Genomic DNA, 13,577 nt, shown 5'->3' on the forward strand with positions numbered 1-13,577 from the left:
TGGACTGCAGCACGCCAGGCTTCCCTATCCTTCTCTATCTCCCAGAGTTTGTTCAAACTCATGTCCACTGAGTCAATGATGCCATCCAATCATCTCATCCTCTGCTGCCCCCTTCTCCTTCTGCCCTCACTCTTTCCCGGCTTCACGGTCTTTTCCAATGAGTCAGCTCTTCATCTCAGGTGGCCAGGGTATTGGAGCTTCAGCTTCAGCATCAGTCCTTTCAGTGAATATTCAGGACTGATTTCCTTTAGGATTGACTGGTTTGATCTCAACTACTTAGATCTTCTTAATCACCCTGGGGAACAGCTCCTTTCTCAGACAGATAGAAGCCATCCAGAATTTTTCTAATGTCTTTGCTTTTAAGCAGCCATGGCTTGCTGAATCAAAGCAGCTGAATTTGATGTAAGTTCAACGTTGTTTCCTTCCAGAATTAACTCATCTTTATGGTCTTGAGATACTTAACAAGCAACACCTGGCTTCATCTAAACCCTGTGTATGTATTTTGTGTCCAAGAAATTTTGGAAATAACGTGGATGGAGGAGTATACACAGACGTCACCTGCTAACAAAAGCCCAGTGTAGCACCCTTGATTGTGTTCTGTCCATGGCCACAAAGAGTGCAAACAACAGCCAGTCCCTTTCTGTTGGATAGTGCCCCACCCTTTGTCAACCTGGAGCTGCTGCTTTTTCTTCACAAAGAGACTGAATTCTACATTGATGTCATTGAACTCCCTCTGCAGGGTTCCTCTCGGCCCGTCACAGTAGTTGCGCTTCTCTTCAGAGGGATGTTGATGTTTTCTGGAATGTTGACAGTTTAACTGTTGTGAATGGTCTTCATTCTCACAGTAGATGCAGCAAAGAGAGCTGCGTATTTAGGTTAAACCTGGTGAGCAAGTACGAAGCATGGTGAAGCCGTGTGGGGAGGGGTGGGACAGCTTTAGCCTTTGCTGGAAGTGTAAGTCGCTCACTGGTGTCTGACTCTTTGCAACCCTGTGGACTATACAGTCTATGGCATTCTCCAGGCCAGAAGACGGGAGTGGGTAGCCTTTCCCTTCTCCAGGCCAGAAGACGGGAGTGGGTAGCCTTTCCCTTCTCCAGGGGATCTTTCCAACCCAAGGATCAAACCCAGATCTCCTGCCTTGCAGGCAGATTCTTTACCAACTGAGCTATCAGGGAAGCCTGAGCCTTTGCAGGGAAGAGGCCAAATGCTTTACATATCTGTAAATACCTCATTTAATCCTCCCAAGACTCTGTGGGCATTCGTGTTCCCCTTTCATAGTCTGGGAAACTGTGGCTCTGCCAAGTGACTATATCTTTCTGAAGCTCTTGACCTGCCCCCAAAATGCATTCCTGGGATAGGCAAGGTGGTCAGTGGTCCAGGGTGTGATTTCCAAGGGCTCCACGTTCTGCTCAGTGCTTAGGGAATGCTGCTTTCCTGAGAATCTTCATGTGGTCTCGAACCCAAACCAGTGGTTCCTTCGGCCATCCTCATTATAACCATTGTTAGGATAATCAATATGAAGTTGAAGCAAGGTAGTTAAAAGTATCCACAAAATCAAAATAAATTGCAGCACAATGTTTATCTATTAGTAGTAAACTAAAGCAGGCAGCCTCTCAGTACTGGGTTCTCCTTTGGCCCATGTGCAGATATTGGTTTTCTTACTACAAGCACGGTACCATTTCCTGGTCACCATGATTATGCTATAAACTGATGTTGAAAATTAGCAGGTCATAGGCTGTATCCAGGCTGAAGATGTGTATTATTAGACCTGGAAGTTGACTTTAATTTTCTTTCTTTTTTTTTTAAATTGAGATAGTTATCAACAATGAAATAAATATTAAGAAGTTTTACCTAAAAACCTTATTCTGACTTTTCTTGAAAATTCAGAAGAGGTCATAACCCAAGACCCACTTTCCCCATAGCAGCAACTGGCCGGAACTAGCAGTTATCCCCACAGCTGTCCCAATCCCTGGCCTGTTTGCCACATTCCCCCGGAGCTTGCTTCATTCACCTGGGTTTCCTATCTGCACCTTCCAGGCATCTGAGTTCATGACTCCTGTATGCTGCAGACTGAGATCTAATGATTATTTACATTAGATCACATCAACAGTATGAATACTATGAGAGAAGTGTGTGCCCCAAGACCTGAGGTCTGCGGTTGAGTACGATGGTGGTGATGGTGTGGAGCCTGATGTTAATTGAGAGAAGGGATGTGGACATATAAAACATAAATGTTCTTACATCCCAGTGCAAAAACGCTCCACAGCCAGCCCAGCAGACTCCAAATCCTGATGGGAGTGAGTGCTTCCTAACTCTTCTGGTCTCAGCCCCCAGCCCCAACCATACCCAGAAGCCAGCCTCTCCAAGGATTAGCCCTTCTCTGTTCCAAAGCCATGAGCAAGATTAACACTAACAGCAACTGTTCCTGGCTTGCCCTACCCTGGGGTAGGGTCTTTAGCTGCCAGATGAAATGACTGAGATCCTGGGAGAACATTGTCTGCAACAAATCCAGATTCCTGAAGTGGCAGAGTGGCTCTGGGTGTCAGGGGGAGGAAAGTTGAGGGGAGCTGTACCTGAAAATTCATATCTCTTGTCCAGTTATAGATTGGTTTTTTATTTTTTATTTATTTATTTTTTTTACTTTATACAGCTTGTTGAATTTGCCTCAGAATAAATTATAGTAAATATATATTTTTCAAAAAGTTTTATTGAGATGTAATTCATATGTTATACAGTTCACCCTTTTCAAATACAACCCAATGGTTTCCAATATATTACAATATTTTTAAAAATTGTGGTAATGAAACCGTTTACCTCAGATAGGGACTTGAACCCATGTGCTGGGACCTGAACCCTTGTGGCTGGGACTCAAACCTGTGTTCTTCCAATTGAGATTGTGGACCTGGTTTTAGGACCAAATGAAGCTCAGGTTCTTGATGTTTCATCTCAGAAAGAATTTAGTGAGAGACAAAATAACAGGTTAGAAGTGGATTTATTCAGAGAGAAACACGCTCCACAGATAGAGTGTGGGCCATCAGAGAGGGTGAATGGGGCCTCAAAATGTGGCGTGGTTAGCATTTATGGGCTGGGTAATTTCATTGTCACCCTGCTTATTTAACTTATATACAGAGTACATCATTCAAAATGCTGGGCTGGATGAAGCACAAGCTGGAATCAAGGTTGACGGGAGAAATATCAGTAACCTCAGATATGCAGATGACACCACCCTTATGGCAGAAAACAAAGAGGAACTAAAGACCCTCTTGATGAAAGTGAAAGAACAGGGTGAAAAAGCTGGCTTAAAGCTCAACATTCAGAAAAATAAGATCATGGCATCCTGTCCCATCACTTCAGGGCAAATAGATGGGGAAACAATGGAAACAGTGACAGACTTTATTTTTGGGGGCTTCAAAATCACTGCAGATGGTGACTGCAGCCATGAAATTAAAAGACGCTTGCTCCTTGGAAGAAAAGCTATGACAAACCTAGACAGCATATTAGAAAGCAGAGACAATACTTTTCTGACAAAGGTCCATCTAGTCAAACCTATGGTTTTCCCAGTAATCATGTATGGATGTGAGAGCTGGACTATAAAGAAAGCTGAGTATCAAAGAATTGATGCTTTTGAACTGTGGTGTTGGAGAAGACTCTTGAGAGTCCCTTGGACTGCAAGGAGATCCAACCAGTCCATCCTAAAGGAAATCAGTCCTGAATATTCATTGGAAGGACTGATGTTGAAGCTGAAACTCCAATGCTTTGGCCACCTGATGTGAAGAACTGACTCCTTGGAAAAGACCCTGATGCTGAGAAAGATTGAAGGCAGGAGAAGGAGGGGCCGACAGAGGATGAGATGGTTGGATGGCATCACTGACTTGATGGACATGAGTTTGAGCAAGCCCTGGGATTTGGTGAAGGACAGGGAAGCCTGGCATGCTGAGTCCATGGGGTCACAAAGAATTGGACATGACTGAGTGACTGAAGTGAACTGACTGAAGTTTATAATGGGTGGCAGGATTATTTCAACTATTTTGGGGGAAGGGATGGAGAATTCCAGGATTTGGGCCACCACCTACTTTTTGGTCTTTGATGGTTGGCCTTGGAACTGTCACGGAGCCTCTGGGTGTGTCATTTAGCTTGAAAGTGAAAGTTGCTTAGCTGTATCCGACTCTTTGCAACCCCATCGACTGTAGTCTATTAGTCTCCTCAGTCCAAGGAATGCTCGAGGTAGGAATACTGGAGTGGGTAGCCATTCTCTTCTCCAGGGGATCTTCCTGACCGAGGGATTGAACCCAGATCTCCTGCATTGCAGGAAGATTCTTTACTGTCTGAGCCACCATATTACAGTGAGCATATACTGAGGATCAAGGTCTAGTCAAAGTTGATTTGTCTGTCATCTTGGACCCATTTGATTCTAATAAATTTATGCTGTGTCCTTGGGCTATGTCTTTCTCTCAAAAAGTGTGCCCTGCCCCCTTCCCTCCTGCTTCAGTAAAACATAGAACATAAAACTATTTTAACTATTTTTAAGTGTACAATTCAGTGAGATTGATATAATTCACAAGCTGCAGAACCATCACCACTATTTCCAAAACATTTTTATCATCTCAAACTGAAACTCTGTGACCTTTAAACAATAACTCCACATTCCCTCTTCCTCCCCAGCCCCTGGTAACCTCTCATCTACTTTCTGTCTCTATGAAGTTGCCTTATAAAGATATTTCATGTAAGTGGAATCATGCAATGTTTGTCCTTTTGTGTCTGGCCTATTCCATATAGAAAACATTCATTCACGTTGTAGCATGTGTCAGAACTTCATTCCTTTTTATGGCTGAGTGCTATTTCATTGTGTGGGTATGCCCCATTCTGTTTATCCAACCATCTGTTGATGGGCCCTGGGTTTTTTTCCCCACATTTTGGCTCTTGTGATTATTACTGCTGAGAACACTGGTACACAAGTAATTGCTTGAGTCTCTGCCTTCAAGCCCTTTGGATGTATATCCAAACATCTTACAAAAAAAAAACTGTTGCAGGAAGGGGGACCCCTTCCAGGGCCCAGGAATAGGCTCTTATCCAACACTTGGAAATGAATTGTCTGAGGAGACACTTGTGCTGACAAAGCAAGACATTTTACCAGTAGGGTAAGGGAACCCAGGAGGACTGGTCTACCATGTGGCTCAAAGTCTTGGGTTTTATGGTGATGGGATTAGTTTCTGGGTTGTCTTTGGCCAATCATTCTGACGTAGGGTTCTTCCTGGAGCGCATACATTGCTCAGCCAAGATGGAGGCCAGCGAAGATTCTGGGAGGTGGAAAGACATGTGGCATCTCCTTTTGACCTTTCCCGAACTCTTCTGCTTCAGTCAGTTCAGTTCAGTTCAGTCGCTCAGTCATGTCCAACTCTTTGTGACCCCATGAACCACAGCACACCAAGCCTCCCTGTCCATCACCAACTCCCGGAGTTTACCCAAACTCATGTCTATTGAGTCGGTGATGCCATCTAACCATCTCATCCTCTGTCGTCCCCTTCTCTTCCTGCCTTCAATCTTTCCCAACATCAGGGTCTTTTCAAATGAGTCAGCTCTTCGCATCAGATGGCCAAAATATTGGAGTTTCAGCTTCAGCATCAGTCCTTCCAGTGAACACCTCAGTGGTGGCTTATTACTTTTGTGTTCCTTAGCAGGGCCTCCTGTCACAAAATAACTCATGCAGATGGTTATTATGGTACCTGGCTGGGGAGGGTGGTTTCAGTCAGTGTGCTTCCCCTAATAAAACCCAATGAACTTTTCGCCAGCCCAGTAACCAAGAGTGAAACACCATCCACTATAGACTTCCACCACCATTTTGGCAACTCATACCAAACCAGAAAATTAACTCTGATCCTAAAAATAGACAGAGATTTAGATGTTCTAGGGCATGCTGACTGTAGTGTGACCACTTAGGGGTACCTGTGTGAGTCCTTTTTATCTTCAAAGCCACGAGTGATATCAGTCCTCTGTTTGCAAATAGCCAAGCCCCCATGGAAGGCAGTGTGTGGGGAGTCTGTCACCCTCAAGGGGGCTCCTGCTGCTCCCCTCCTCCCTGAAACAGCAGAGAGAGAACAAATATCCTTTTGTGAGGAGACTGGCCATTCAGGAGGAACAGAGAGGGAACCGGCATGGTGAGCTCTTTGTGGGGACCAGGTGCTGGTGCAGGTGTCACACATCTGTTTGCTTATTTAATCCTCTGCGGTATCACTGTTCCCATTTTCGAGATCAGGACCCTGGCTCAGTGGCCGAAACTGAGCACAAAACAACTAGGAAATGCAAGCAGATGATGCCTGCCGAAAGGATGGGAGGGAGAGACCTCGGCTTCTGGGGTTCAGAGAGTTTGCATGGAGAAGAGGAGCTATGAAGCTGGATCACGAAGGATAATTTTATTTCCACAAGAAGATGGGCCAAGGAGGGGGCAGGAGGGCTAGATGCTGCAGAGCAATCTGGAAATTGGCTTGGCATCTTTTCTTGATGTGCTGTGCTGTGCTTAGTCGCTCGGTTGTGTCCGACTCTTTGTCACCCCGTGCACTGTAGCCTGCCAGGCTCCTCTGTCCATGGCATTCTTCAGGCAAGAATACTGGGGTGGGTTGCCATGCACTCCTCCAGGGGATCTTCCCAACTCAGGAAATGAATCCAGGTCTCCTGCATTGCAGGCAGATTCTTTACTGTCTGAGCAACCAGAGAAGCCCTCTTTTCCTATTATATCTGGTTAAATCCCACAGTCTAGAAACTCAGCCCCAGATTGTGGTGCTGCAGGGCTGGGTGGGGCTACTGGGAAGCTGACTCAGATGGAGATTAGAGGGCAGGTTGTTGACTGGGCAGTGCCATTGGGTGGGTCCACCCCTGTGCTGGGCACCAAAGAATTGATGCTTTTGAACTGTGATGTTGGAGAAGACTCTTGAGAGTCCCTTGGACCGCAAGGAGATCAAACCAGCCAATCCTAAAGGAAATCAATCCTGAATATTCATTGGAAGGACTGATGCGGAAGCTGAAGCTCCAATACTTTGGTCACCTGATGTGAAGAGCCAGCTCATTAGAAAAGACCCTGATGCAGGGAAGATTGAAGGCAGGAGGAGAAGGGGATGACAGAGGACTAGATAGTTGGATGGCATCACTGACTCAATGGACATAAGTTTGAGAAAGCTTCCGGAGATGGTGAAGGATAGGGAGGTCTGGCATGCTGCAGTCCATGGGGTGGCAAAGAGGAGACATGACTGAGCCAGTGAACAATAGCAACAACCCCTGTGGAAGGGAGGGGGAGGGGGTGGAAGGAGCAGGAATGGGTAGAGGCGAAGCTGGACTGTGGTGTCTGCCCAGTGAAGGCCTTCACCCACAGCAAGCTCTGGAGCTGGGTGGGCCCCGTGGTTATCCCAGGCAGGCCCGGGGAGCCTGGCCTTTCTTTCCTAGATTGATCTATCACTGGATATGAGCTGTCTTTGGGGAAAGTGGTGTGACCTTGGTGAGGCAGTAAACTTCGACCAAGATAATTTCCAAGGAGGGTTGACAGCTGAGACCTGACAGCTGACAATCTTCCCACCATCTGGGGAATCAGCTTTCCAGTTCCAAAGTAGGATCTGGTGACACATCACAGGGTCCTCATGAGCTGATGCTCCAAGCGAGGGTCCCCTTGTCCTGTCATGCATTGCAGGCTGAGGACAGTCAGACTCCCTGGTTTCCTTGTCTCTCCTCATCCAGGCAGTGGTTCAAAAAGAAGCAGCTTGAATATGCTGAGCTCTTCATATGTGCAGCATCTTCAATACTAGACAGGAAGACAAGTGTATAAGTTCTTATTAATTAGTTTATTTGATCAATTAAAAAATATGTATATTTGTCCAAAATGCAAAAGGTTAAATGTTTATATTTAAAATGTAAAATTATATTCTGACATTATTATAACTTTTAAATGGAATCCCCAAGGAAAATGTTAAGACCCTGTAACCTTTCCAAACAAAATGAACAAATCCCCAGCCTGTCGGGGATTCACAACAGGAGTGGTTTTATGTCAGTGGAGGAAAAAAAAATCACAGCCTGCAGCTGTCCATGCTGCCGCCCTTTTTGCTTCAGCTGCTCACGTGTCTCCATGTCTCTGGACTTTCTCACTTCAGTGTGAGTAGTTAACCCTTAAGGACGTGGGGGACTAATCTCAGTGAGTCTGTGAGTACCTCCTATGCTCTGTTATAAAGTTGGACCACTGAGCTGAGATAGGGCCAAGATTCTGCCAGCAAATCCAGTTGGAAAGGTGCTTGGCTTTCCTGTAGTGTCCATAGTGGAGCTGTCAGCGCCCAGTCCTTGGCCTTGTGGGTGTCAAGAGGTGGCGTGGGCCATTTATTGAGCTGGTGTGGTCCACAGCAGACACCAGGTAGTCAAGGAGCTGCCAGCAGCCCCCTGGCTTCCTGACTTGGCCATCCATGGCAGTGTGGTTCCAGAACCTTTGGCTTTCTGAGCACTGACCAGGTTTTCTTGGCCGCTCAGTTCTGCAGGTGACTTTAGGCCTTTTTTCTGAAGACTCAATCCAGAATCTACTTCTTCAGCCCGATTTTGTTGGTCAATTAATACCCTGAAACAAAACAAACAAAAAAAATACCCTGAAACAAATTCCTTCTGCTTTGTTTAGTGAGAATGAACTTCCTCCTCTGCACCTGAACGCTCTTGCCTATCTTACAGCTGTTTCTTCTGCACCACTCCCTTCACCCTTGCCTCCCACGTCTTCCTTGCTGCCAGTCCCCACTCCCGCTAGAGAAGTTGAAAATCTTTCCAGCCTCTTTTGCAGCTGGTCCTGTGTTGGGCATGTTGTGTGTGAAGAGGGGAGCATTTGGGGTATCTTCCGGCCTAAGCAAAAGAGGCTTTAAGGAAACTCTTCCCTCCTGCTTTTGGATGTAGTAGGGAGAGGAAGTGCTGTGTGATGCTGAAGAGACCCTGTGCAGCCCGATGGCAATAAGTCTGAGGACATAAGCCAGCCCCTGTGCCACTAAATTAAGGAGCCTTGGAACAGGAAATTGTATGAGAATTTTCTAAATTTTTTATTGTTTAAGCCACTTCTAGATGGGTTATCTGGTTACCTGCAGCTGGAAGTGTCCTATTTCTCTCTTTCTATCTCCCTATCTATCTTTCTGTCCTCTGTCTCTCTGGGGCTTCCCTGGTGGCTCAGATGGTAAAGAATCTGCTTGCAATGTGGGAGACCCGGGTTCGATCCCTGGGTTGGGAAGATCCCATGGAGAAGGGAATGGCAACCCGCTCCAGTATTCTTGCCTGGAGAATTCAATGGACAGAGGAACCTGGTGGGCTACAGTCCATGGGGTCACAAACAGTTGGACATGACTAAGTGACTGACACGTATCATCTATCTATTTATCATCTATGTATCATCTGTCATTTATCCATCTAGAGAGAATGGAGATGGAGGGTTAGAGTGGGATAAATTCCAATTCTTGTGGAATTAATAGCACCTGTGGGTGTAGGCAGGAAGCCACAGTCTTCATTTTGGGGGGGATTCAGACACTAATCTTCCGGCTTCTTTAGTGCTGAGTACATCAAGCTTGGCAGAGGGGAGGTGGTAATGACTTCACTGCTGGTTGACATGGGTGGTGCCACCCTCATGCCTCCCATCCTCATTTACATTTCATGAATAGTGCAGCTCTTTCTTACACATGCTTTTCCAAGGCTGCTTCTGCCTATTTTTATGTGCTCCTTATTAAAAATATTCAAGGTGGTAGGGAAGATATTATTTGTCCTGTATTTCTGATGAGAGAACTAGGACATAGACTAAAATTGCTTGGCCAATCACACAGAGTTAATTAGGTACAGATTTTGTGATCCCTTGCCCTAGTTTTCTTCCTATGGCACCATATTGCTGCCTCAAAAACATGATTGTTAGAAAAAAAGAAATTAAGTACCTAGCAGGGAAACAGAGGCTGTGGGTTCACCCTCTTTTTTCCCAAAGGGCAAAGGGCCCTATGAGGTTGCGACTTCCTTCTTCATAGGGAGACCTCATTGGTGTTCTGGGGACCACATCAGGTTTCTTGGCTTTTTATGCTCAGCAGAGGCAGTGGGCTTCTTGCAAAACTGTGGCTCAAGTGTTGGCTAGAGACACTCTGGTATGGGAAGTTTTTGGTGAGAGTGGCTCTGGAGAGCTGCGCTTTTGCCAGACTCTTGAATGAGCTCTGAGGATGGATTTTGCTTCCCAGGACCCTAGGTTACTGCTGAGTGTGATATGACCTTCTCTACTCTGGACCTTGCTTCACGCTTCTTTACAATTTCTGCATCCAGCTGTGTGCAGGCCTGGCACACAGGAGATGCCAAATGTTAGGGAATTTTATGGATGGTTCACTGCAGTTTTAACTATCTTTGAAGGGAGATGAATCAAAAGGAGGATTTAAAAGACCTACTAACTTTCCTTCTAAATCACTCCAAACCTTTCCAGCTCCTGAAAGCTCCATGCTCAACGTTTTCTTCCTGGTCTCTAAAAATAAATTCTTGGGGGGCTTCTTTGGTGGCTCATTGGTAAAGAATCCACCTGCCAATGCTGGAGACACGGGTTTGATCTCTGATTGGGAAGATCCCACATACCTCGGATCAGCTAAGTCTGTGTACCACAGCTACTGAGCCTGTGCTCTAGAGCCCAGGAGCCGAGACTACTGTGGAGCCAGACCTGCTGAAGCTCGAGCCCCCTGGAGCCTGGGCTCTGCAATGAGAAAAGCCACCAGAATAAGAAGCCCACCCGCTGCAGCTAGAGAGTAGTCCCTACTCTCTGCAACTGGAGAAAGGCCCATGCAGCAACAAAGACCCAGCACAGCCAAAAATTAATAAATAAAAATAAGTTCTTGGGCTCAGCTGTGGAGGATGGGCCAGAATGTGGCTGAGTATAAAGATCGCAAAGAAGACCCTCTTCTCTTCCAACATTGGTTACAAACAAACTGTGAACTCAAAAGAACAGGAAACCTAATAGGGTTGGCCACTGGATGGAATTGGACTATTTTTAGATGAACTATTTTGGTATTATCCCCACCTGCTTTGTATTCATATTTTTATACTTCGCTGACTCCCATGTGTCAATATTCTGTCTCACTTAATTCCAAACTGCTGCTACAGGTGTGACATGAGCACCTGCCTCCTGAGTAGTTGTGGGACCAACTGCTGATTCATAGATCAGCTCTCTTGCCATTGATGTACGTTTGAGTGCAGTTTTGGCTTGCTAATCAACTTGCCTAAATTTCTGTTTTATATAGCTATGCTCGATATGAAGTCCCGAAGTAGAATTAAGGTGGGGATATTGGAGCTTAATAAACACATTTTGAATGAAGAAATAAATGACTAAGGAAATGAGGAAGTAGCTCTAGTTTAGGTCCCCTGGGTTGCCTTGTCTCCCCTCTCTGGACTCTCTTTCCCTCCACCCTTGGGCACCACGTCGTATGCAAGGTGCCCTGGCTACCTCCAACCTTCCCGCTTTGGCACACCATCCAGGCCTGCCCTCCAGGATCCTGTTTTCAGATGGGATTATGGGAGATAAGATGGTTAATCCAAAAGGAAGGAATCCTCTAATGGGAAACTTTCAGACAATGACAAGACTGGTCAGAGGAGAGTTTTAGGGTGGTAGTGGGACAAGAAAACCTCTCTCAAATTCTAGTTCTGTAAGGCTCGTCTTCAGTATCTGAAACTCAAACCCCAAGTAGTGGAATCAATGATACAAGTTCTTCCCCAACCCTTTATCCAGATAAGCTAAGCAAAGGAAAAAATACACTTGTGGATGGGGAAATCTGAGAGCTGTCCCTTGTGGAGAGGGAGAAGAAGCAGGAGATGCCAAGTTGTTGGATTCCAATTTGGATTACAGGACATGCCTGCAAAGCTTAAAAACATGTGTTCAGAGCTTACACATCCACATGGGGGCCTATAAAGAGGGCAGATCACTCGTCTCAGTGATTCTACCCTAATTTTACTTTTTAAAACAAAGAACAGCATGCAGTTGAGAATTGCTTTCAAGTCAGTCTGGAAGACACACAAGAAAAATATTCTCTTATCTCTTCAGTAAAAAAATAAATAAAGGGGGATTTCTTAGCAGGATGATGAGCCTGTTATTATTCTTTGTAACAAAGAACTTTTTAAAAACAGCTTTGAGATATAGTTGACATACAGAAAACTGCATATATTTACATGTACATTTTGATGAGTTTTGACATGTGTGCATTCATGAAACCGTTATTATAATTAAGATAATAAACACAGCCATCACCTCCAAATGTTTCCTTGTGCCTCTTGTGTTCCATTCTGCCCCTCCCATGTGCCCACCTACCCGGTGCCAGGCAACCACTGATCTGCCAGTAGCAAATGACATTTCCTCTTTTCTAAAAATCAAAATTTTCCCCAAAAGATGACGATTTTCTTGTTCTGTGAATATGGTCATGAAGGAGGGTCCTCCAAAGAAGTCCAAAGTGGTCATCAGCAGTGACAAAATTGTAGGAATGAATGTCTGTCTTCCAAGGAAGGGATAATATTCATTTGGATGATATTCATTTAGCCTCCTAGGAAGGGATCATATTCAAAAGACTTGTATGGCTTCTGAAGCATTAACCACATTGTTTTATATTTTATCTTGTACTTTATGATATTCTGTAGTTGGAATCTACTACCCCGAAATTAATTGGCCAACTCCACAACTACATGTTAATGCAATCATCTCTGAAAGTAATAAGCCTTGCTTTATTACAGTGGTGTCATTTGAGGAATTCTGAACAGCCTACAAAACATAATTTTTATCCTCTGGCTCTGTCTTCTATGAGGGAATGACTTTCTTTCCCATTAAACTAGTTTCTTATGCCCCAGTATTGATTTCATTACCAATTTATACGAATTTCATTCCATTTCATCCCACTGTGTCTTCATCAGTGTTTTAGAAGGGCCATCTGCATTTCTCACCTGGATTCCTCTGGACCCACCAGCATATTCAACCTCTTGACTGATTTTCCTGCTTACAGTCTCTCCCTCTTTTTATTTTCCACATATAAATGGAATCTTTATAAAAGACAGATCTGATCATATCATTCCTCTGCTTCAAATATTAAAATTTATGACTCTGAGGTAGCTCTGATACTTCTCTTTAGGACCTCCCTCCTCAAAGTCCCCTCATCCCTCCACAATACTTTTTTGGTTTCACTCAGGAAAGATTTTAATAGTATTACAGAGAGTAGTGTTTCTTTTCAGCCTTATTCTATTCCCATTTTCTGAAACTCACCTTCCAGCCCCACCAAACAACTTGAAGATCCCTGAGTGCACCATCCACTCTCGGCTCTGTGCCTTTAGTCCTGCTGCTGCTTCTGCTTGAAATTCCCGTAGACTTCCATTTGGTTACCTCCCTCCTTTATAACTAGAGCTTCCCTGGTGGCTCAGATGGTAAAGCATCTGCCTGCAATGTGGAAGACCTGGGTTTGATCCCTGGGTCGGGAAGATCCCCTGGAGAAGGAACTGGCAACCCACTCCAGTATTCTTGCCTGGAGAACTCCATGGACAGAGGAGCCTGGTGGGCTACAATCCATGCAGTTGCAAAGAGTTGGACACGA

General features: G+C 45.0%; 1 pseudogene; it reads right to left on the minus strand.

Annotated features, from left to right (window-relative positions):
• Positions 1–286: 286 nt before the first annotated feature.
• LOC122703136 lies at positions 287–837 on the minus strand (annotated as a pseudogene).
• Positions 838–13,577: the final 12,740 nt, after the last annotated feature.

This window comes from Cervus elaphus, chromosome 11 (assembly GCF_910594005.1).
Source record: "Cervus elaphus chromosome 11, mCerEla1.1, whole genome shotgun sequence".
Classification (NCBI taxonomy): domain Eukaryota; kingdom Metazoa; phylum Chordata; class Mammalia; order Artiodactyla; family Cervidae; genus Cervus; species Cervus elaphus.